The 24933-nt window shown below is 38.3% G+C and overlaps 1 pseudogene across 1 annotated transcript in view; it reads right to left on the bottom strand.

Moving 5' to 3' along the window:
* Positions 1-24933, bottom strand: part of LOC309497118 (NACHT, LRR and PYD domains-containing protein 3-like) — a 125776-nt pseudogene that overhangs the window by 65142 nt on the left and 35701 nt on the right. Inside the window, exon 5 of the transcript XR_014211789.1 lies at positions 561-740. The product of XR_014211789.1 is annotated as an NACHT, LRR and PYD domains-containing protein 3-like (transcript). The remainder of the gene's footprint in view (positions 1-560; positions 741-24933) is intronic.

Raw genomic sequence — 24933 nt, 5'->3', positions numbered from 1 at the left:
AGGGTTCACAAAATCTGTCCCTGACAGCCAAATTGTGGCCAAAATCTTGCAGTATGAACCTGGCTTTAGGCAGGTCACTCCACTAGCAGGGAACAGTAAAGGTAAAGGGCACCTAAGTAGTGAGTTTAGGTATAGGGGTAAAACCCTGAAGTGACATTTTTAATTTCTCTCACCATAATTATCTCATTAACTTCTACACTGCTTCTTTGTTACTTTTTTAACACTCTGAATGTGGATTATACAAACACTGAGCAGTGTACATTACTGGGGATTTTGATGCGAGGAATCATCCTGGATAAGAAGATATTTGCACCAGAATGCAGGTAGCAAGGTCAAGCCCCAGAGATGATGTTAATTGGTGTGGTGATGAATATTGGTATTGAATGCATTATTTTTTGATTGCAAACGTTATTTGCAAAATGGTCAATTACATCCCTGCAAATGTTGTTTTTGTCTCTTGTTCTGGCATTCCATTGAGAGCAGATTTGTTGACAAAATGTCATCATTATTTATTGTGATAATATATTTTTATATTAATTGTTTAATGGAAAACCATTTACCTCAGTGTCTGTAGCTGACAGTTTGGATTCCGACTCTTCAGTCCATCAGAAAGAAGCTTCACTCCTGAATCCTGCAGGTCATTGTTACTCAGGTCCAGCTCTCTCAGGGCGGTGTTTGAGGATTGAAGAACTGAAGACAAATTCTCACAACACTGAGCAGTGAGATTACAGCTATGTAACCTGTGTGGAGAACAAAACAAACAGCAATATTAATGTGTTTTTCATGTAGGGTTTATAACAAGGGTTCTCAACTCAGGCCCTTGAGATCCACTCTCTGGCAGAGTTTAGATCAAACCCTTATTAAATACACCTGAACAAGCTAATCAAGGTCATCTGGATTACTAGAAAGTTGCAGTCAGGTGAGTCTGATCAGGGTTGGAGTTAAACTCTACAGGAAAGTGGATCTTGAGGGCCTGAGTTGAGAACCCTTGGTTTAGAGATACTTGTTCATGCTTTCATCACCAGCAGGGTGGATTATTGTAATGGACTTCTTACTGGCCTTCCCAAAAAGACCATAAGACAGTTGCAGCTCATACAGAACGCTGAGCAGAACCAGAAAATATGAACATACATGCATCACACCAATCCTCAGGTCTTTACACTGGCTCCCAGTTAGATTTAGGATTGATTTTAAAGTATTATTACTGGTATATAAATCATTCAATGGCCTAGGACCTCAATACATTGCAGACGTGCTCACTGAATATAAACCCAACAGATCACTCAGATCATTAGGATCACACCAGCTAATAAAAACACCAAGGGTTCAAGGGTAAATCAGTGAGTCAGAACACAAAAGGCTTCAATCTAGCATATGCGATGAAACTGATAGTCACGAACGTAACAACACACATTACTTAATGTAAACATATACATCATACAGAAACAACAATTCTGACAAAAAATTACTTTCAAAGATTTGACCAAACTCTGTAATGACGCAGACTCGTGGGTGATTTCAGCGTCCGACTAGGAAACGAACTAAACACCGAAGGGCGGAACATATACAATAGAACAAAGAAAGGCAACAAATTCAATAAACCGTTGTTTTGGGGTTTTTCAGGTAGGTCTAACAATAGTTTTCAGGTATATAATTCGATTAAAGTAATCAAATGTGAAATAATACTGCATATTCATCGCTGTATAAATTAAATATCAATTAATATTTTATAAAGTTAAAAAGTTATTTAGTCAATAGCAGGGAGTGATTACTTTGTGTTTGTAGTTTGATTAAGAATCAGAAACATTAGGCTTTTATTAGGCCGCTGCAGACTGAATGCACATACAATATAGCCTGCTGTACTGTATATGCGTTTTCTTTGATTATGCATATTAAGATATAACCAACTATGTTTACCAGGATGCTTGCTAAGATAGATGTTTTACAGAATTTTATGTGAATTTGTCCATTCGAGCGCAAGACATGAAAGAGAATTCAATTCAATTCACACACTGTCTGATGGCACTTTCAGGGCGTGCTTCGGATGTTTGCGTTCATTAAATTCCTTGACCTACAAATGTCCTGTAATAATGTAGGGAACCACTCGTTATACATAAATCACGTAACAGTTCAACAAATACAATTTAGTTTTTATCCAAATGACACGTGTGCTGAGTGAACGATCAGCAACCAAGAGCATACAACAGAAGTGCTCTCTCTCTCTCTCTCTCTCTCTCTCTCTATCTCGTCAGTTAATGTTAGTAATACATGCTTCGTTTTACTTTCTTTGCCATTTATATATCCGACCAAACTACAAACTTTCCACTGATGTCTGTGAAAAAGGGATGCGCTCTAGGGATAGGCGTTACTATATTTTGTTAAATATTTCACTAATTAGATACATTACTTCATAGACTGTACCCAGAAAAGTGTTATATAAATGTAACAAATTAATTCTCCTTTATCCCCATTATACTCTCTGTTGTAACTGAAGACAAACTGAAGACAAACTCTCACAAGACTGAGCAGTGAAATTACACATGGGACATCTGGGGCCGTATGTATAAAGCCACTCAGAGTAAAATTTTAGTCTTAAGTCTCTCAAAATTCTAAGAATGACGTCACTTTACTTTTATTCCTAGACTTAAAAATAAGTGTGATTCATAAAGGTTCCTAAGTGTCAAGACTAGGTCTCAGCTCCTAAATTACTTAAGAGAGCTGAAGAGGTCTCCTAACCTAGTTAGGAGTAACAAGATGGCAGCAGAGAGGAGGAGGCCACGCACTTTTCAATGAAAATATGATGTATTGGAGTTACAGTAAATGATGACGGAGTTGATCAAACAATAAAAGTTAGTTTTTATTTTTAATGACCCTACAAGTTTGCTTAAACCATCAAAATATGAGGAAAATGGTGTTTTGTTCTTCCCTCATATTTTACAATATTTGAAATATATAAATATAAAAATAAACTTAGTGAAGATATTTATCTGACAAAATTATTTCAAGTCGCTTTTTACAATACAGATTGTTTCAAAGCAGCTTTAAAGTGATAACAGGAAAATAATGCAACAAAGTTAGTTTGGGCTGTACAGCAGCTCTAGAAGAACATAGTGCCATTGTGCAGCTTAAGTAAGTTCGATGATGATTCATTTCCATTGTAAAAGATCATTAGTCATTAGTTATCTATTTAGTTCATTATACAGTCGCTCTGGAGAAAACAGTGATGTCTTCGTTCAGCTCAGTTCAGTTCAGAGACAATGGTGTCAATGCAGGCAGATCAATAATATGGTTGAAAAAAGGGCTAACTACAGCTACAGGTAAAAAAACAGCTCAAATTTAGCTCAAATCCTTATCAAATACACCTGAACAAGCTAATCAAGGTCATCTGGATTACTAGAAATTTGCAGTCAGGTGAGTCTGATCAGGGTTGGAGTTAAACTCTGCAGGAAAGTGGATCTTGACCCTTGGTTTAGAGACACTTGTTCATGCTTTCATCACCAGCAGGGGTATTATTGTAATGGACTCCTCCCTGGCCTTCCCAAAAAGACCATAATACAGTTGCAGCTCATACAGAACGCTGAGCAGAACCACAACATATGAGCACATCACACCAGTCCTCAGGACTTTACAATGGCTCCCTTTAGGATTGATTTTAAAGTATTATTACTTGTGTATATATATATATTAGTGCTGTCAAATTTAGCGCGTTAACCCCCTGAGGTCTACGGTATCGCCGGCGATACCAGCTCGCTTTTTTTTTATTAGTGTAAAAGAAACTCATAAATACTCTGTTGACTTTGATTTTCCATAGGAGTTTCATACATCAATCGATTCTGTTAAATGTGTATTATTTTTGTGTATACTCACAATAAAAACAAAGTGTTGTGCTTTTTGCCAAATAAAGAAAAATAAACACGAAGCGAGTTCTGCCTTCTCTCTGCCAGTGAAGTCCATTCTAAGTCCCAGGTCTGTCAAGATGTTGCAGGATATAGTGCAGTCCCATGTTGACTGCATCATCCACAGACCTGTTTGCTCTGTAAGCAAACTGAAAGGGATCCAGAAGGGGTCCAGTGATGTCCTTCAGATAGGCCAACACCAGTCTTTCAAACGACTTCATGACCACAGACGTGAGAGCGACAGGTCTGTAGTCATTAAGTCCAGTGATTTTAGGTTTTTTGGGAACCGGAATGATAGTGGAGCGTTTGAAGCAGCAGGGAACTTCACACTGCTCCAATGATCTGTTGAAGATCTGCGTGAAGACTGGGGCCAGTTGGTCAGCGCAGGCTTTTAGACAAGCAGATGAGATGCCGTCTGGGCCTGAAGCTTTCCTAGTCTTCTGTTTTTTGAAGACTCGGCTCACGTCCTCCACACAGACCTTAAGCTCAGGTTGGATGGCAGAAGGGGGGAGGAGAGGGGTTGCAGGAGGTGATGGTGGATGTGTGAAGTGCACATCAGAGCGGGTGTGAGGTGTGAGTCTGGGCTTCTCAAACCTGCAATAGAATGCATTGAGAGTGTCAGCCAGTTGTTGATTCTCCACAGATCGGGGGGATGGTGATTTGTAGTTGGTGATGTTCCTCAGGCCTCTCCAGACTGATGCCGGGTCGTTGGCTGAAAACTGGTTTTTCAGCTTTTCAGAGTAGCTTCTTTTAGCAACTCTGATCTCCTTTGTCAGTCTGTTTCTGGCCTGGTTATACAAGATTTTATCCCCACTTCTGTAAGCATCCTCTTTGGCATGACGAAGCTGTTTGAGTTTCCCAGTAAACCATGGTTTATCATTAGTGAATGATAAGAATGTCCTGGTAGGAATGCATGTATCCTCACAGAAACTGATATATGATGTTACAGTATCTGTGAGCTCATCCAGATCGGTGGCTGCAGCTTCAAAAACAGTCCAATCAGTGCAATCGAAGCAGGCCTGTAGATCCTGCTCTGCTTCGTTGGTCCATCTTTTTACAGTCCTTATTACAGGTTTAGCTGATTTCAGTTTCTGCCTGTAGGTCGGTATAAGATGAACCAAACAATGATCAGAGAGCCCCAAAGCTGCCCGTGGGACGGAGTGATACGCATTCTTTATCGTGGTGTAACAGTGGTCCAATATATTACTGTCTCTGGTAGGACATGTAACATGCTGTCTGTATTTTGGCAGTTCACGGGAGAGATTTGCTTTGTTAAAATCCCCAAGAATGATTAAAAGAGAGTCTGGGTACCTTTGTTCCATTTCAGCTATATGTTCAGCCAGCTGTTGTATCGCCGCGCTCACACACGCGTCTGGAGGAATGTAAACATTCGCGAGAATGAATGAGGAAAACTCCCGCGGCGAGTAGAAAGGTTTACAGTTTATGAAATGTGCCTCTAAATTAGGAGAGCACATCTTCTTCAGTGTTGTTACATCTGAACACCAACTTTCGTTAATGTAGAAACACAATCCACCACCTCTCGTTTTCCCCGTTAGTTCCGCGATGCGATCCGCTCGGAACAGCTGAAAGCCCGGCAGATGTAGTGCGTTGTCCGGTATGGCTTCACTCAGCCAGGTTTCAGTGAAGCACAGAGCAGCGGAGTTTAAAAAATCCTTGTTAGTGCGGGTGAGGAGAAGAAGTTCGTCCATTTTGTTAGGAAGAGATCGGAGATTCGCAAGATGAATACTGGGGAGTGCAGTACGGAGGCCGCGCTCGCGGAGTTTAACCAGCGCGCCAGCGCGCTTCCCGCGTTTGCGTCTGACCGCGCGTTTGAACAACACCGCTGCCCCTCCGACGAGAATGTCCAGTAAAACGTCTGAGTAATCAAAATCTGTAAAAAAGTTGTCTGGTGTGTGTTTCCTAATGTCCAGTAGTTCGTCTTTGGTGAAACTGATAGGAAAAGAATGACTAAACGCAGAACAAACCAACAAAAACAACACAATAACTGGAGAGCTCCACACCGAGGCAGCCATCCGCGGCGCCATCTTGGATATCTTATGCACGGATCTTATTTGTGGACTTCAGTTCGGCCTTCAATACCATCATCCCTGATCTTCTCACAGCCAAACTGACTCAGCTCTCCATGCCATCCTCAATCTGTCAGTGGATCTCCAGCTTCCTGACAGACCGGCAGCAGCGAGTGAGACTGGGGAAGCTCACATCCAGGACCCTCACCATCAGCACTGGCGCCCCCCAAGGGTGCGTTCTCTCCCCACTGCTCTTCTCCCTGTACACTAATGACTGCACTTCTAAAGACCCCTCTGTCAAGCTCCTGAAATTTGCAGACGACACCACCGTCATCGGTCTCATCCAAAATGGTGACGAGTCTGCTTACAGACTGGGGGTTGAACAGCTGGCTGTCTGGTGCAGCTATAACAACCTTGAGCTGAACACGCTCAAAACAGTGGAGATGATTGTGGATTTCAGGAGAAAATCCCCAGCACTCCCCCCTCTCACCATCATGAACAGCACTGTGGAAGCAGTGGAGTCATTCAGGTTCCTGGGCTCTACCATCTCTCAGGACCTGAAGTGGGCAAATCACATTGACTCCATTGTGAAAAAGGCCCAGCAGAGACTGTACTTCCTTCGCCAGCTGAAGAAGTTCAATCTGCCACAGGAGCTGCTGATCCAGTTCTACTCAGCCGTCATTGAGTCTGTTTTAAGCACTTCCATCACTGTCTGGTTTGGTTCAGCTACCAAATCGGACATCAGGAGACATCAGGAGACTACAACGGACAGTCCGGACAGCAGAGAGGATTATTGGTGCCCCCCTGCCAACCCTCCAGGACCTGTACTCTTCCAGAGTGAGGAAGAGAGCAGGTAAAATCATCACAGACTCCACTCACCCTGGACACCCCCTGTTTGAACTGTTACCGTCAGGACGGCGACACAGATCACTGGCCACAAGAACATCCAGGCACAGGAACAGTTTCTTTCCACAGGCCATTTCCCTTCTGAACACTTAACATGCCCCCCAAGGCATATGCCTGCAAGTGCAATACTCCCACTGTCTAGTGCAATATTCTCTTAACTCAGGTGATATTTATATTTATATTATTCATACTACTCAAAATACTGTAAATATGTTCATAATCTGTAACATGCACTAGACTCCCACTGTCTAGTGTAATATTCTCTAACTCAGGTGATATTTATATTTATATTATTCATACTTCTCAAAATACTGTAAATATGTTCATAATCTGTAAATGTTTATTCAGACTAAACCCAACTGTGACCCCTTTTTTTTACTTTTTATACTATTTTATTTTATTTTATTTTTTTATATATTTTATTCTTAGAATTTGTATTACTATGTTTCTTGTTGTATTTGTATTTGTATATGTGCACTGGAAGCTTCAGTACCAAGAAAAATTCCTTGTGGGTGCAAGCACACTTGGCAATAAAGCTCTTTCTGATTCTGATTCTGATTCTGAAAATTAACAATAACTCAGCGAATACTCAGTCAAACAGACATACAGACAGACAGGCATGAAGCTTGAATTCTCTTCTTTTAAATGAAGTCATTTATATAAAAAAACAATTATTCTCATCTTGTGAAATCTGTATTAAAAGAGAGCGATTCCAGTCGAGCTCATCTCATCTCATTACGTTATAATCGGCCCCGCCCACGGAGAGCGCGCGCTATTCAAACGCAAATGGCTGAGACAATCCTGTGAACGCCCCCATCAGCTCGAGAAAACACACACGTTTATTTAGATCATTGTTTACACCGTCTTGCAGCGCTGTGAGGAATAATACTAATCGAAAATGTCCCTCAGAAGTGCGGGTATATCGAGGAGCGAGCTGAGGAATACAAGTACGTTTTTTCCTTCTCACGTGAATTTCTTCACGTGGGTTTCTGTTTATGAATGAATAAACGGCATGAATGCGCGCTGTTTACCACAGCTGGCAAAGACAGTTTAAATTTAAATCGCGTGTGTGAATGAATGATGATGTTTTAGCAAACTGTATTGCTATACTGAGATAAGTAAACATCGACTGAATGTTGAAATAAAATGTAGGCTATTTGTATAAGCAACGTATTAAACTGCAAATTAACAATATGCCCTAATATTTCATGAAAACAACGTTACAGTCAGACGAAATATGAAAGACAACATTTTGTTTAGTAGATTTGGGTACAGTTTTTACTGTAGAATATACTGCCACATCAAATAAGCTTTTGTTTAGCCATTTCTATATATAAAATACGATTTTTGTCAAAAATAAAGTCATCAACTAAGATGTTAGCTGTTCCAATGTTGGTTATATTCAAACTAATGAATACATAGATAAAATGTAGGGCCTATAATCATTTTTTTTTACAAAGAAAGAGTACACTTGAAATATTGTTGAAATTGTAATTATTGTTGTAATTGTAACCATTTTAATAAAATAGCAAAACATATTTACAAGATAGATGTAAGCAAAATCTTAAATGGTCAATATAAGTCTTCTTCTAAATATATCTTTTGTCCTTTCATTGTGGCTCAGTCAGTGTCACACCTGAGTGAATGGCTCATCATTATGCAGAGTGGGTGTATTCTCAGGTGTAAACCACTCCTCGTTCACGCCCCCCTCGCATATTGGCTTTCCAAGCAAAACCTGTTTTACATCAATTTAAATCAATGTATGGTTTTATGTGAACGATAAAGCAAGACTATTTTCACATAATTTTGAAGAAAAAACTATAGGCGACGACATCCATAAGTCAAAAGTCTTATTGCCACATATTTAGTATGTGTTTTGTGGTCTTATTTCAAAAATTTTAATTTTTAGTTTTTTCGATAACCACGCATAAACATTATTCTCTCAAAAATGAAAACATGTACATACATGTGGCTCACATATTATTGTAGTCCTGTTTGTGCTATATAGAGTGAATTTACACCTTTGCCATTAATATGTTTATAAGCAACTGAAAAAAGCACAAATGTCAGGGCATGTCAGAACACCCCCAGGGCCCAAAAAAACGCTCAGACTCCAGAGGGTTAATAACACGTTAACGCAAAATCATATTAACGGCACACATTTTTTTAACGCACGATTAACGCAGCGCGTATTTTCTGTTTGACCCGTGGCCCAACCCCTAGTTGGAGAAATGGAGATACACAGTGTTGCCAACTTAGCGACATTGCAGACCCCTTTAGCCATTTTTTTCCCTTCAAAAAAGCACCCAAACCTTATTTAGTTTCTGAGAATCTACCGGTACCGCCGGTACTGCTCTCCCAGCATGCACGCTCTCTCTCTCTCTCTCTCTCTCTGCGTCTCGAGAGGAGCAAGCGCTTTAATTCAGTTAAACACAGATATTAAGTTGCTTCTCTAATTTTACATGCAAGTATAGCCGACATCGCAAAACAGATATTGTGTTTATCTTATGTGTATTTGATTTCATCAGACGACGGCTTGATTATCAGGATTTTTGTGCAGATTAACATCTTGGAAGGGAGAGCTGGTTATGTCTTAATGGGTCGTGTTTCAGTCACCATTTCATATTCATTACGTTGTTTGACAACAGAAATAGTAAAATATACCAATGAAAACAGTTTTATTGAGAATTTAGCTTCATCAAAATGGGCACAGAGAGAGACAAACTAATGTAATAATAAATAATAAATGTACATTTAGCATTTTCAGAAGAGCTGCCCTGTCATGCAAAAATCTAAACATGTTTGTGTTAGTAAATTGCACATCTATGACCCTTGAAACATGTCTCGTCCTCATGCTCTATGTTGACTATGGTTTCAATAATAAACATACATTTGCATAAAGCATCCATATTTATCCATGCCCATGTTGATTAGAGTATTACAAACTTGAAAAGTATTAATTTAAGGTACATTTAGAACAAATAAAAAATGTGCGATAAAATGTGATTAATCGCGAGTTAACTCATGACAATCATGCGATTAATCGCGATTAAAATTTTTAATCGATTGACAGCCCTAATATATAGGCAAGGCAAGGCAAGGCAAGTTTATTTATATAGCACATTTCATACACAATGGCAATTCAAAGTGCTTTACATAGAAGAAATTAAAATAATAAAAAGAAATAAGAATAATTAAAACAGTTTAGAAAAATACAAAATAAAATACAGTACAAACAGTCGGACGAACATTGGCACAGTGCTCATTCATTAAATGCATAGTTAAACAGATGTGTTTTGAGTCTGGATTTGAATGTGACTACAGTAGGAGCACATCTGATCTCCTCTGGAAGCTGGTTCCAGCTGCGGCTGGCATAATAGCTAAAAGCGGACTCGCCATGCTTAGAGTGAACCCTTGGTATTTCTAGCTGATATGATCCTAATGATCTGAGTGATCTGTTGGGTTTATATTCAGTGAGCATATCTGCAATGTATTGAGGTCCTAGGCCATTGAATAATTTATATACCAGTAATAATACTTTAAAATCAATCCTAAATTTAACTGGGAGCCAGTGTAAAGACCTGAGGACTGGTGTGATATGTTCATATTTTCTGGTTCTGCTCAGAATCCTGGCGGCAGCGTTCTGTATGAGCTGCAACTGTCTTATGGTCTTTTTGGGAAGGCCAGTGAGGAGTCCATTACAATAATCCACCCTGCTGGTGATGAAAGCATGAACAAGTTTCTCTAAGTCTTGTCTGGAAACAAAGCATCTAATTCTTGCAATATTTTTCAGATGATAGTATGCTGATTTAGTTATTGCTTTGACATGACTACTGAAACTAAGGTCTGACTCTAGTGTCACACCAAGATTCCTGACTTGATGTTTAGTTGTTTGACCCCTAGAGTGAAGGTATGCGTTCACCTTGAGAACTTCATCTTTGTTTCCAAACGCAATGACTTCAGTTTTGTCTTTGTTTAACTGAAGAAAGTTATGACACATCCAACTGTTAACTTCATCAATGCATTGGCACAGGGAGTCAATGGGGCTGTAATCGTTGGGCGATAGGGCTAAGTAGAGCTGTGTGTCGTCTGCATAGCTGTGGTAAGCAATTTGGTTCTTTCTCATTATTTGGCTCATTGGGAGCATATACAGGTTGAACAGGAGTGGTGCAAGAATTGAGCCTTGAGGGACTCCGCATGTCATGGATGTCCACTCAGACTTATGGTCTCCTATACTCACATAATAACCTCTCCCATCTAAGTATGACCTGAACCATTTTAGGACTATCCCAGAAAGCCCCACCCAGTTTTCCAGCCTGTCCAGAAGTATGTTGTGATCGACAGTGTCAAATGCAGCACTGAGGTCGAGTAGTACCAGCACTGATAATTTGCCTGAATCAGTATTTAAGCGAATATCGTTTATTATCTTTATGAGCGCTGTCTCTGTGCTGTGGTGCGGTCGGAAACCAGATTGAAAATGGTCAAAGTATCCATTCGAGCATAAGAATTTGTTCAGCTGATTGAAGACAACTTTTTCAATGATCTTACCTATGAAAGGAAGATTTGAGATCGGTCTATAGTTGCTTAATATGGTCTTATCCAGATTGCTCTTTTTCAGGAGGGGCTTGACAACTGCAGTTTTCAGGGAGTTTGGAAAACTCCCAGAGAGAAGTGAAGCATTTACCACTTCTAGAAGATCTGCTTCTAAACTGTTTAACACACTTTTGAAAAACGATGTGGGAAGTGTGTCAAGAGCGCAGGTTGATGTTTTAAGGTGCTGTACGGTTTCTTCCAAAATTTTCCCATCAATTTCTTTGAAATCAGACATAGTAACTACTTTCTCAGGTGGTTTGATCTGTCTGACCCCAGCGCAAGTCAAGGATGTGCTGATCACCTTTCTGATATTATTGATTTTCTCAGAGAAGAAAGAAGCAAACTCACTGCACTTGTTGTCTGAGAGCATTTCACTGGGAATCTGGTTTGGCGGGTTTGTCAGTCTCTCTACAGTAGCAAAAAGAGTGCGTGTGTTGTTTAAATTGCTGTTTATAATATTTGAGAAGAAAGTCTGTCTAGCTTTGCCTAGTTCCATATTGAAAGCATGAAGGCTGTCTTTGTAGATGTTATAATGGACTACAAGTTTTGTCTTCCGCCACATGCGCTCTGCTTTTCTGCATTGTCTTTTCATATTTTGCACTGCTGTTGAGTTTCTCCAAGGTGCTTTTTGTCTGCCACTCTTCTTCCTGACTTTAACAGGAGCAATATCATCAATTACACCTTTAACTTTTGAGTTAAAAGAATCAAGGAGAAAATCAACAGAGTCTGCAGATATGCTTGGTGTTAAGGATATAGCCTTCATAAATAGTACACTAGTGTTCTCATTTAAGCATCTCTTCTTGACAGACACAGATCTAGCTTCAGTGGCAGGAGAGATCAATATATCAAAGAAAATACAGAAATGATCAGACAGTGCTACATCCTTAATAACAATCGATGAAATGTTTAGACCCTTACTGATAAGTAAATCTAAAGTGTGTCCACGATTGTGTGTGGGTCCATGTACATGCTGAGTCAGATCAAAAGTTTTTAAAACACTTTTGATTTCTTTTGCCATATTGTTTTCTGCATTATCTATATGGATGTTAAAATCTCCAGTAATGGCAAAACAGTCAAACTCTGAGGTAATTGTTGATAACAGTTCTGTAAAGTCCTCAGCAAAGGCTGGAGAGTATTTTGGAGGCCTGTAAATAATGAAAAGTAAAATGCGTGGAGCACCTTTTAACACAATACCCAGATATTCGAAAGACAAGTAATTCCCAAATGATATTTGCTTACATTGATAGATATCTTTAAAAAGAGCAGCTAGACCCCCACCTCTCTTAACAGCTCTGCAGACACTCATAAAAGTAAAGTTAGGAGGGGCTGCTTCATTGAGGACTGTTGCACTGCAGTTGTCTTCTAGCCAGGTTTCATTTAGAAGCATAAAATCCAGGTTGTTTGTGGTTATTAAGTCGTTGACTAGAAGTGATTTATTTTTAAGTGAGCGAATAGCTAACTTAACAGACTTACTTTTCCTCACAGCAATATTAGTTTGACGTGTAATAGGCACCAGATTAGTTGGGTTTGCTGTACGGCTATTGAAGGCCTTAGACTTTCTATCATGTAATAGAACAGCAATAGAGAAAGATACAGGCACACTGGGTTCCCGCTTGCACTGCATGAAAAGAGGTGTATCCGGACCAGTATACTCCTGTATACACTGCTGGAATTCGGAAGAATCCGGGAGTATACTGGCCGGATAGCTCAAATTCCATGGGTCTGTATATATCCGTATACATCCGAAATGATACCAAATCGGATGTATGTTGTGGACGTATACTCCCGTGCTACAGCCATTTGTTGCCATGGCAAGTAATCCCTCAAAGGTTTTTTCAAGAGAACATTTTCACACCTTTGTGCACCTTTTGGCCTTCCCCCCTATTGGTCCTTTTCTTTTAAAACCACTCCCATTACCCAGACCACTATTGGAGGACAGGATACATTGAAAACCCAGGAAAGTGATTTGATTGGTTACTTTTAGAACATAACCCACCCTAGGCCTTTTCGCACAGTGATTTGATTGGTTATAGGCCAGCTATGCAGATATTGCTCAGTATACACTAAACCCCCCTTACCCCAATTTTAATACATTCAAATATAATTTTAAAAACACACACAAAGAACAATGAGAAAGTCTGACATTTTTATTAAGGTAAATAAAACATTACAAAGAGCATTATAAACAAGCATTAAAAAGGAATGGGGGAACAAAAATATTTGAGGGGATGAAAATTTAAAGGAACAAAAACAAATATAACATGAACATTATAAACATACATTAAAATGAATGGGGAAAAAGAAATGTTAACAAAGGTGTAAAGGAATAAAATACAAAACGTGGAGATCAGCAACATGCACATCAAAAAGGAACAAATATACAAAGTATACAATATAAAACAATTTAAAATCAATAAATAAATATAGAAATTAAAGTGTATATATGTAAATATTAATTTTTTCAAACTGCCATGATGCACTGGTGGTGTGACGTAGCATGGGTCAGCCTCTAGTCTGGTTTGTAGTACCTGGCAGAGAGCAGATAACTCTGTGGTTCTGTTTGGTGGAGACCTCAGCATCCACACTGGCCTTCCATCAGCAATAGCATCTTCATCAGACATCAGTTCTATTGTTGCAGTCTTCCACAGTTCCCTTTATGTGTTGGGTTTGTACAACACTGGACATGGTCTCCAGCAACTGCAAAACATGACAGTAATTTAACCACTAAAACACAGAGAGGAGGACAGTTACATTCTGAAGAAGAAAAAAACAACAACTGCTTAACCAGTTTCTTAACTTACCCGTCTCTTTCTTTGACGGTTCTTTGCAGTGTTCTTCATAGTGTTTCTTTTCTTGGCCTTTTCAGGCTGAGCCAAAGAATACTTCCTCCGCAAAGTCTCAAAATACGTCTTGCAACCTGTTAAATAAATCATAAATAAATGTAATGCCAATAAAACTAAGTAAAACAGAGGACATTAAAATGATTACAACATCTTTAAGATTACCTTTTGCACATTCAGGGTCAACGTCTGTAAAAGTTGTCCTTAATTCTTTGAAGAGGTAAGTGGTCACAGCCAGGTTATGTGATGAATTTATTCTGGGGGAAAAAGTTGCAGGCATCATTAATGAAATTCAGTTTTAGTATTTCAAATCCATATAGTGGTAGATTAAACTAACATTTACAGTATACAATACGCAGTCTTACCCGGTTTGTGGATCGTATTTGTGTGGGTTGTTCTCTGAATTATGGAGGCGCTTTACGGGTTCCTGTAAAGTTTGAAATTAAAAAGCGTTTAAATGGATTCACAATCTGCAAGAACCTCAAAAGTGAATTTTCAGTTTGAATAAGTTGGCCATCACAGTAAACATAAGAGACAAAACATATCAGTTCATAAGTCTTTAAGATGTCACTCAGCGCCTCTGATATCTTACCGGTTCGTGCCGCCTTCTGCCTATACAAGGCCACCAGTGCAGGTGTGTGCTGGTCAAGCACAGCATAGAACTGGTTCCGTATGTTGACGTTTGTAAAGCGTTGGAACTCAGCACAAAGCTACAAAAACATACAAAAATAATTATATAAAAAGACTAATACTCGATTTGCAACAGAAAACACATTTGTGAGGCAACATGTTCCGTTAAAATACATTGTTGAGCAACATGGTCACATGCAAAGTGATAGTTCTTACACACAGTGAATAGTGGCATTTGCTGTTCCATTTGAATGTGATACATATTAAAAATTTGGCAGTGAAATATGTGTGAAGAGTGGCAGAAAAGAGAAGTGAGTCTGTTTTACCTGTGATTCAATCCGAAGAGCCGGCCATTTCCCCAAGAAGTCCTTCACCTGCACAGATAAAACAATCAATATGAAACCAGTCAAATTATGCAATCAACCTCTTTAATGACAAATTAATGATACAGAATTTCAAGTGAATGTAACTTACCGATAAAGTTGCTCTCTGGTGACAATGTAGGTCTGCACATGCACACAAAAACAGACAGCAAGAGATTTAATTTTTAAGAGACGTTTGATTGATGCTAATGAATTAGACTCCAAATAAAAGAAATGGTGAAAAATAGTTACAGACTAAATTAACATTTGAGTCACCTTGATTTTGGGGATGCTCACTGCACTCCTTCCACTTAAACCTATAATGAAAAGACGTTTGTAAAGGGTTTAATAAAAACTTGCATAGTTCATTCGGTAACTATTATGTCCATAACCTTAACTTTGTTTGAGTAAAAGTTAACGTAACTGCTAACGTTAGCCACTAGCTCATTTGGGTGCATCAGCATGTAGATAACATCACATTGAACTTGCCAGAGCAGGGCGCTTAACACAAACAGCAGCAACACACTCAAAAACAGAAGGACTATCGCTTGCTGAAAAGAGTTATTGACTAACGTTAACATTATTGCCCTGCCACGACATTAACAGTACACAGGATATTATCTGTAACTAGCAGGCGGACTGACGGCAATCGCGCCCGCGGCACCGCGCTTGCAACTTAAAAATAGCCTCGTCTAAGTCAAATATCACGTGTAATATGATATTCTTACAATATTACAACAAGCAAAGTAGTTTTGAAGTGTTTTGGTTTACTTACAAGTTGTTTCATTCTTGATACACGTCGCTCAAGAGGGTAGCCATCTTGGACAGATTTTTCAGGTAACGTCAGCTGCACGTCATGACGTCATATCACGTGATCGACAGTACACTTTAAAATAGTGAGTAAACCAGCGGTGTTCACTCAGAAACGCTGAGGCACACAAACATAAAAATACATATTTGTTCATAGACATTAATAGTTTAAAGGTGGATTAAATCAGCAAGAGATTTTAACTGTAGTGACCTCGGTCTTCAATTCAGTGGAGTAGAAAAGCTCAGGTTCCTTCTACCTTTTTAATAAATATCAAGTCACCTTTATTTATACAGTGCTTTTTACAATACAGCTTGTTTCAAAGTAGCTTTACAGAGATAACAGGAAAGTAATGCAAGACAGTTTGTTTCCAGAAGAAAATAGCTTCACAGTCCAGCTTAAGTCAGTTCAGTGGTGATTCATTTTGTTGTATAAATAAATAAATAAATTTAAATGTGGATATATATAGCCACTTTGGAGAAAACCGTGATGTCATCGTCCAGCTCAGCTCAGATCTCATATAATAGTGTCAACGCAGGCAGATCAATAATATTGTTGAATATTAAATTAAATTTCCCCAACTAAGCAAGCTAAAAGCCAATTGTAAAAAAGGTGACAATTGTTGTTGTCTGCAATTTGTAAAACTTCACAATAAAATTTGAGATATTCTGAAATGTTTGGTTCATTTTTCTTTATTTGTTCCATTAAATTTATTGCTGGGAAAAAAATTAATCGCGATTAATCGCATCCAAAATAAAAGTTTGTGTTTGCATAATATATGTGCGTGTACTGTATATAATTATTTTGTATATATAAATACACACATATGCATGTATATATTTAAGATTTTTATTTTATTTTATTTTATTAAATTATTTATATTTATATATAATATAAATTGTGTATAAATGTATATACAGTATATACATGCAGATATTTCTTAAATAAATACATGCATGTGTGTATTTACAGAATAATTATACACAGTACACACACATATATTATGCAAACACAAACTTTTATTTTGGATGCGATTAATTTTTTCCCAGCACTAATTAAATTCCTTTGTTTATTTCATTAAATATTCAGATGTTTTTGTGAACGTATATGTTCAGACTGGGTGTTTATTTTGTCCTGTTTTTATAAAAAATATTTGATTAAGAGACTTTTTTTCATGCAGTGGTTTTAAGGCCCTGACACAGGCGACGTGAGCCAACCCTAGAGTCGGCTTTAGTCATTGCTAGTTCTTTGACGTCGGTTTTGTGTTTCAGGTCCTTAAGAATTTATTTATTTTTCTGTACAAAAAGCTTGTTTGCTGTAGCCTATAGTAATCCAGAGATAATTCTCAACCCTGAAGTCCTCCCTGGCCACCCCTCCCTCTGAGAACAGCCAGCACCTTTAGTGTCAGTCATTAACATATGAAAGGTCTTCACACCTAACAGTTGTCAGTCCTCTCACACCCAGCAGTGTTTCAGCTGTATATGTCCGTGAAATTTCACGGATTCCTGTATATGTCCGCATATGTGAGGTTTCCGGGTTTATCTGGAAATATACTGTTCCATGTTACTCTGATCCGCTTTTTCCCGCATACATCCGGCAAACATCAAATTACACAGGAGTTTACCATGCCCGTATTTTGCCGGATTTGAGTCTTTTCATGCAGTGTTGTTTTGTAAACATTTGAGAAAGTTACTGTTATCAAAACGGGGACCCGACACATATCACTGAGAGCTGGTATCAGTTGTTTTTGGTTCACCTCGAGCAGAAGGAGGAGGGTGTGGGCCCTGGCGTTGTGGCAGAGGCCGAAGAGCTCTCACAGGATTGAGATATTGCAGGTTTTTTGCAGCCATGTATTTAGGCCAAGCAACCGTGAAAACCTGTTTGTTCCTCTTGCTGGTAGTGGTCCACTGATGAATGTTTGAACTTTCAGTCTTTTAAGTGTTTCAAAAAGTTCATTGAAATCCTTCTTAAGGAGTTCTGACTGCTCTTTATGAATATCATTCTTCCCCACATGAATTATGAGTCGATTTGCAGTCTTATGTTTCATCAGAATGTTTTGAAGTTCCCTGTTTACATCAGAAGTTGTTGCTTGTGGAAGGCAGTATGTAGTTGTATCCCTGCTGCTAATGTCTCTGATTATGGAGTCCCCCACTATCAGAGTCCTGGGCTCGGCTGCGCTCTGAGCTGAGTGCCGCTGTCTGCTCGACCTTGAGCGCCAGTTAGCATCAGTGTTAGCTACTGGCCCATTCAGTCTGTGTTCGATCACATTCATCACATTTGTGGATTCCTCATTTACATTCATTAGTACTTCAAATCTGTTCTCAAGATGTATAGGCAGTGGTAGGAGGCCAGTGTTTGCAATCCTTGTCAGAGCTGTATCTGGGGTAGAGGATGCTACTGCGGTAATATGTGAGGCTCGTGACAATCTGATGTCTCGAGTGCCTTTGGGTTTAGCTCCCTGTTTGTGCCATCGATTAGTAAGTCGATCGGCTTGTTTCTCTACCTGTCGAGGAGTACTAGTTTCATGGGACTCACCGGCTGTATGCTGAGGGTGTCCATGACGAAGCTCTGTTGTGTGCTCCGTCTGGTTTGGTGGTCCCGTAAGTAACTTTGTTTCTAGAACTGCAATCCTTTGTAAAAGTCTGTGGCAGTTAGTGCCGCAAGTAGATTCCAGAAGAGGCATTTTCTCTTATCCTTGTAGGCAGTTGTGTTTTCCTTTCCCGGTATGTAAGCTGGTCGGGTAAAAGAATTTTCAGTTTTTGTAGTAATCCAAACTTTGTCGTATGAGCACTGTGCTGATTTGCTGAAGTTAAAATTAGGTGATAAAAGGAAATAAAATAAAGGAAATAGAAAATAGAAAAAATAGGAGATAAAATGTAAAAGCGATAGAGCAAAGCGCGGAGCAGTAAGCAAGAGCGTCCGAACAGTAGCTGAGCAGGAAGTGTGTATCAGGAAGTAGCAGGAAGTGATATATATATATATATATATCACTCAATGGCCTAGGACCTCAATGCATTGCAGATATGAATATAAACACTGAATATAAACCCAACAGATCACTCAGATCATTAGGATCACATCAGCTAGAAACACCAAGGGTTCACTCGAAGCATGGCGAGTCTGCTTTTAGCTATTATGCTGGAACCAGCTTCCAGAAGAGATCAGGGGCCTGTTTCAGAAAGGTGGTTAAGTGAAAACTCTGAGTATGTTAACCCTGAAATGAGGGAAACTCTGAGTTTTCTGTTTCAGAATGGGAGGTATGTTAAACCTGAGAAAGCAGAGTAAGTCAAGCCCGTTTCTGAAAGAGAGGTAACTTATACTCAGAGTCAGTTACCATGGTAACTTACTCTGTGAACCTAACCTGGTCAGGAGCAGGTTTTCTTCGGTAAACCCAGAGTTTCTTTCGGTCTCCTCCCATTTTTTAAAGAGGAAGCAGTGTTTAAACACCTCATTCATTCTTTCAGTACCTTTTCATTAATAAGATTAATATTTTATAAATAAAAGATTGCTATTTTTACTGTTTTTTTTTTTTTTTTTAGATAAGAATACCCGTTTATACTTAGATTTAAACTTAGATTCTATAGGCTACTCCACATTAAAATGTGAAAAAAATGTGAGTGTGTAGATTGTTTGATGTGTAGACACATAATATTAACATTACCTCTGTAGGCCTCTCTGTGGCAGCAGAAACTCTTTATCCTCATTGTCATGTGAAGATGAGCATTTGGTTGAGTACACTTTATAGCACTATTTGTCATAATTTCTGGTGTATTAAGTAGGCGACTTACAACTGCCTGGGGTCCTGTTGGGACAGGAGGCTCCAAAAGACAGATATTACCACCAGAATCTATTGAGATCAACAAAAATCCTAACCCAAAGTAAAATATATGGAAATATAAAAAATAGCCTATATAAAAAATAACACATATGTAAACCTCTTACATTTTATGAAGGCCCTTGTATCTTCAGGAGTGACTGGCTCTGAAGTCCCTCCAGGAATTCCCTCAGCCGTAAATGCTGCTGCACTGCTAGACACTGAATGCTATTTAGTTATTTAATATGTCAAATGTTTGTAAAGTCAGGTAGCCTACACCCATGATATGATCAAGCCTTACTTGACTGAATTATGTTTTTATATTTAATTTTCAGCTGCTGCCATGTTCTTTTAATACCTGCAGGATTGCACCTACATGAAAATTAAAATTAGGTTGAATAACACACTGTTCTTCCAGTTTCACCTCTGATACTATAACAGTTGGGTAAGTTACTTGTATTACTAACTACAAATGACATCTTCAACAGTGTAATTAGATTAATGTAATAATGACTTATCTTTAGAAATTATTGGTCTACTTATTACTAATTACTAAATCCCATGTCAACCTTAAACACACAAGGAGAGACAAGAAACAGTACTTTTAATGCTTTCAAATAAACAATATACAATTGCATGAATTATTCTTAAATTGACCCAAGTGTGTATGAGGGAGAAGATTACATTAAAAATATATCTTTTAAAAATGTATGTTAAATAGCATATACAGAATTGTTCTATAGTCTAATACAATTACATCAGATTTAACTTTAAATTACAGAAGAATTAAGAGTAATCCCTTTAATTAAATTACAGTATTTAGATTACTTGGTAATTAATTACACCCATCACTGTATAACAGTAATTAAAATGTAAACTTATAACTTATAAGCGAAATAATGTTCGTACTCTCCATATGCTTGCAGAAACACATCCAGTTCTGCTGGTGAGAATTGTGAAGACCTCTTGTTGTCTGGCCTTGTTGCCATGGTGACTCATAATATCTGCGCTCCATTGATAATGGCTTTTTCTAGTTGTGGTGCACGCGCTTAACTCAGAGTAGGTCAACTCAGAGTTGATTGAACTAACTCATTTCAGCTGTTCTGAAACCAAAAACTCAGAGTTTCCCATCTCAGGGTTAGTCAACTCAGAGTTCAAGTTTTAACTCAGAGTTGGATGAACCTCCTTATTGAAACAGGCCCCAGATGTGCTCCTACTGTAGTCACATTCAAATCCAAAACACTTCTGTTTAGCTGTGCATTTACTGAATGAGCACTGTGCCACTGTTCGTCTGACTGTTTGTACTGTACTGCATTTAATTTTTTATTTTAAACAGTTTTAATTATTCTTATTTCTTTTGATTATTTTAATTATTCTATTTAAAGCACTTTGAATTACCATTGTGTATGAAATGTGCTATATAAATAAACTTACCTTGCCTATAATCTGAAGCACACATATGTGACATTGAGCTCTGGTTAAACGGGGTGGGGGGAGGAACTGTGCATATATTTAAGGGGGATTAGCACGGACTGATTTAAGTGATGCACCAAACTCATGCAGTGAAGACGCCACATAAATACGGCGCTGGGAATGAATTGGGTGAGTAATATGTGTGTATATATAGTCATTGTGCGGGGGTTTTCAAGTGATAAAGGGAATGGTGTGCAGGTGTTTTAAAAAATATGTATTTGTAGATCGCAAGCGCTCCCGAGAACCCCGGTAACCAGAGCAGCCTGGGTGTAAAATGGGTGTTTTAAAGGTATGATGTGTTTGTTTACTGAAAGGTTTAAATTCTTTTTGTATTATTATGATTATTATTTGAATTTAAGTGATGTATGTGAATTGATTTATTTTTGTGTGTTTGTAACAGATTGCCTCGGTTTTGATTTAATTTGTCCTAATTTTTGTTGAATAATTTGGTTGGCTATTCAGAATTGATTTGAGTTGTTTGTTTTTTTTTCTTTAAAGATAGCTATCTGTGTCATGCCTTCCTGAGTGAGGGTGGATATTTAAACTAGATTTTAAAGCCTTTGTATCAATAAAAGGAGTATTTATTAGGACCTTTTTGGTTCCTTGTGATTAATGAAAGCACCCACACAACACATAGCACACATAAAATCCCCAGAGTAAAATGGACACTGCTCAGTGTTCATATGTGTCCACTGTACAAACTACAACTGACTTACAGCTACACAGCCTAAGATGAAATCAACTAAATATAAAATAAGACATTAAATCTCTCAACATCTCGCCAGAGGATGAGTAAACATCCACTAACCAGGGGGATTTTAATTTTTAACCATGACAATGAAATATCCAGAGCCGGTCCTCCCTATATGCAAAGTACGCAAGTTGCCCGAACCGCCAGTGGCCCCCTTGCTCTCAAAGATGATTTCATGACTAGGTGTTACGTTCTCCTCCCAGTCTAGGGGTCAGGAGGGAAAGTAACAAAGAAAAAAGATATGATAAAAAAAGGTAATGAAGAGACGTAAAATTACGTGGAGAACACACTTCAGCCTCAGTCCCAGAGTGAAAGCAAACACAACTTCAACTACATTTCCCAGATAATCCAAAATGAGCAAAGCTAATAAGATTTTTATACAATTCCTTTTAATTACCCACAGGTAGAGAAATCAACACTAGAAAGCAAACTTCTTAGCACTTCTCAATCACTTCTTAGCACTCAACAAATGAGTATAGGTCCACTCCTAACTCAAGGATAAGCACAGTTCTCACAAAATACACAATCTCAGTCTCAGTCTCAGTCTCAGTCTGGGGGAGAAGTGTTCCTCAGCACCAGTGGCGTTTTCTTGCGGAGGCCAAGGGAAGCCAGGCTTCCTCACTTTTTCAGAATATAATCGTCATTTAATAAACACTTTTGTTTTCACAATTTACGCAATCCTTCTGTCATCTCCTCATCGTCTCTCTTCATTCATTACTGAGTGTTTTATGATGTGTAAAACAGCGCCCCTATAAAAGTGACCTGGGGCCTGTTTCAGAAAGGAGGTTCAACCAACTCTGAGTTAAAACTTGAACTCTGAGTTGACTTACCCTGAGATGGGAAACTCTGAGTTTTCGGTTACAGAACAGCTGAAATGAGTTAGTTCAATCAACTCTGAGTTGACTGACTCTGAGTTAAGCGCGTGCACCACAACTATAAAAAGCCATTATCAATGGAGCACAGATATTATGAGTCACCATGGCAACAGCGCCAGACAAAAAGAGGTCTGCACGTTTCTCACCTTTACATTTTAGTTAGTTATACAGTGTTGGGTGTAATTAATTACCAAGTAATCTAAATACTGTAATTTAATTAAAGGGATTACTCTTAATTCTTCTGTAATGTAAAGTAAAATCTGATGTAATTGCATTAGACTATAGAACAATTCAGTATATTTAACATACATTTTTAAAAGGTATATTTTTAATGTAACCTTCTCTCTCTACACACTTTGGTCAATTCAAGAATAATTCATGCAATTGTATATTGTTTATTTGAAAGCATTAAAAGTGCAGTTTCTTGTCTCTCCTTGTATTGTTCAAGTGGTTGAGGTTGATATGGGATTTAGTAATTAGTAATAAGTAGACATTAATCTAATTACACTGTTGAAGATGTCATTTGTAGTTAGTAATACAAGTAACTTACCCAACTGTTATAATATCAGAGGTGAAAGAACAGTATGTTATTCAACCTAATTTTAATTTTCATGTAGGTGCAATCCTGCAGGCATTAGAAGAACATGGCAGCAGCTGAAAATGAAATATAAAAACATAATTCAATTAGGTAAGGCTTAAGCATATCATGGGTGTAGGCTACCTGACTTTACATTTGACATAAATAACTAAAGCATCCAGTGTCTAGCAGTGCAGCAGCATTTACGGCTGAGGGAATTCCTGGAGGGACTTCAGAGCCAGTCACTCCCGAAGATCCAAGGGCCTTCATAAAATGTAAGAGGTTTACATGTGTCATTTTTTATATAGGCTATTTTTGATATTTCCATTTATTTTACTTTGGGTTGGGTTTTTTGTTGGTCCCAACATATTCTGATGGTAATATCTGTCTTATGGAGCCTCCTGTCCCAACAGAACCCCAGGCAGTTGTAAGTAGCCTACTCAATACACCAGAAATTATGATAAATAGTGTTATAAAGTTATACTCAACCAAATGCTCATCTTCACATGACAATGAGGATAAAGAGTTTCTGCTGCCACAGAGAGGTAATGTTAATATTATGTGTCTACACATCACACAATCTACACATTCAGATTTTTTTCACATATTTATGTGGAGTAGCCTATAGAATATAAGTTTATATCCAAGTATAAATGGGTATTCTTATACCCCCTTCCCCCCACTTCTGGTGCACAGATGAACACAGTTCAGTGATTTTCAGTAAATGCCACAGTTTAATTCTGTAGAATTTGTTTAGAACTACATTATGTAACTCTAATCTACTACTGTATTTTCATTTGCAAGTTAAGGAGTTATATAGTTATACTTATCTTATAAAAAAATATTTAAAAAACCGCAGTAAAAATAGCAATATTTTATTTATTATTTTTATTAATAAAAATGTAATGAAAGAATGAATGAGGTGTTTAAACACCACTTCCTCTTTAAAAAAGGGGAGGAGACCAAAATAAACTCTGGGTTTACCGAAGAAAACCTGCTCCCGACCAGGTTAGGTTCACAGAGTAAGTTACCATGGTAACTGACTCTGAGTATAAGTTACCTCTCTTTCAGAAACGGGCTTGACTTACTCTGCTTTCTCGGGTTTGACATACCTCCCATTCTGAAACAGAAAACTCAGAGTTTCCCTCATTTCAGGGTTAACATACTCAGAGTTTTCACTTAACCTCCTTTCTGAAACAGGCCCATGGTGAATGAGCGTTGAAAACATGGTACTGCACCCTGTGTCTGTGAGGAGGCCAGGCTGAGTTGGCATCCCTTGATAGAAAAAAAAAAGAATGATTAACCAATCAGGTGACGCTATTGTCACGACACTGCTCCCCCGTGATTGGTCAAGACAGTGTCAAGGGAAGCCATGAACTTG

This window comes from Leuciscus leuciscus (genome assembly GCF_965113295.1).
Source record: "Leuciscus leuciscus genome assembly, chromosome: 4".
Classification (NCBI taxonomy): domain Eukaryota; kingdom Metazoa; phylum Chordata; class Actinopteri; order Cypriniformes; family Leuciscidae; genus Leuciscus; species Leuciscus leuciscus.
The sequence above is the reverse complement of the archived record's forward strand: the minus strand, read 5'-3'. Positions and strand labels throughout refer to the sequence as shown.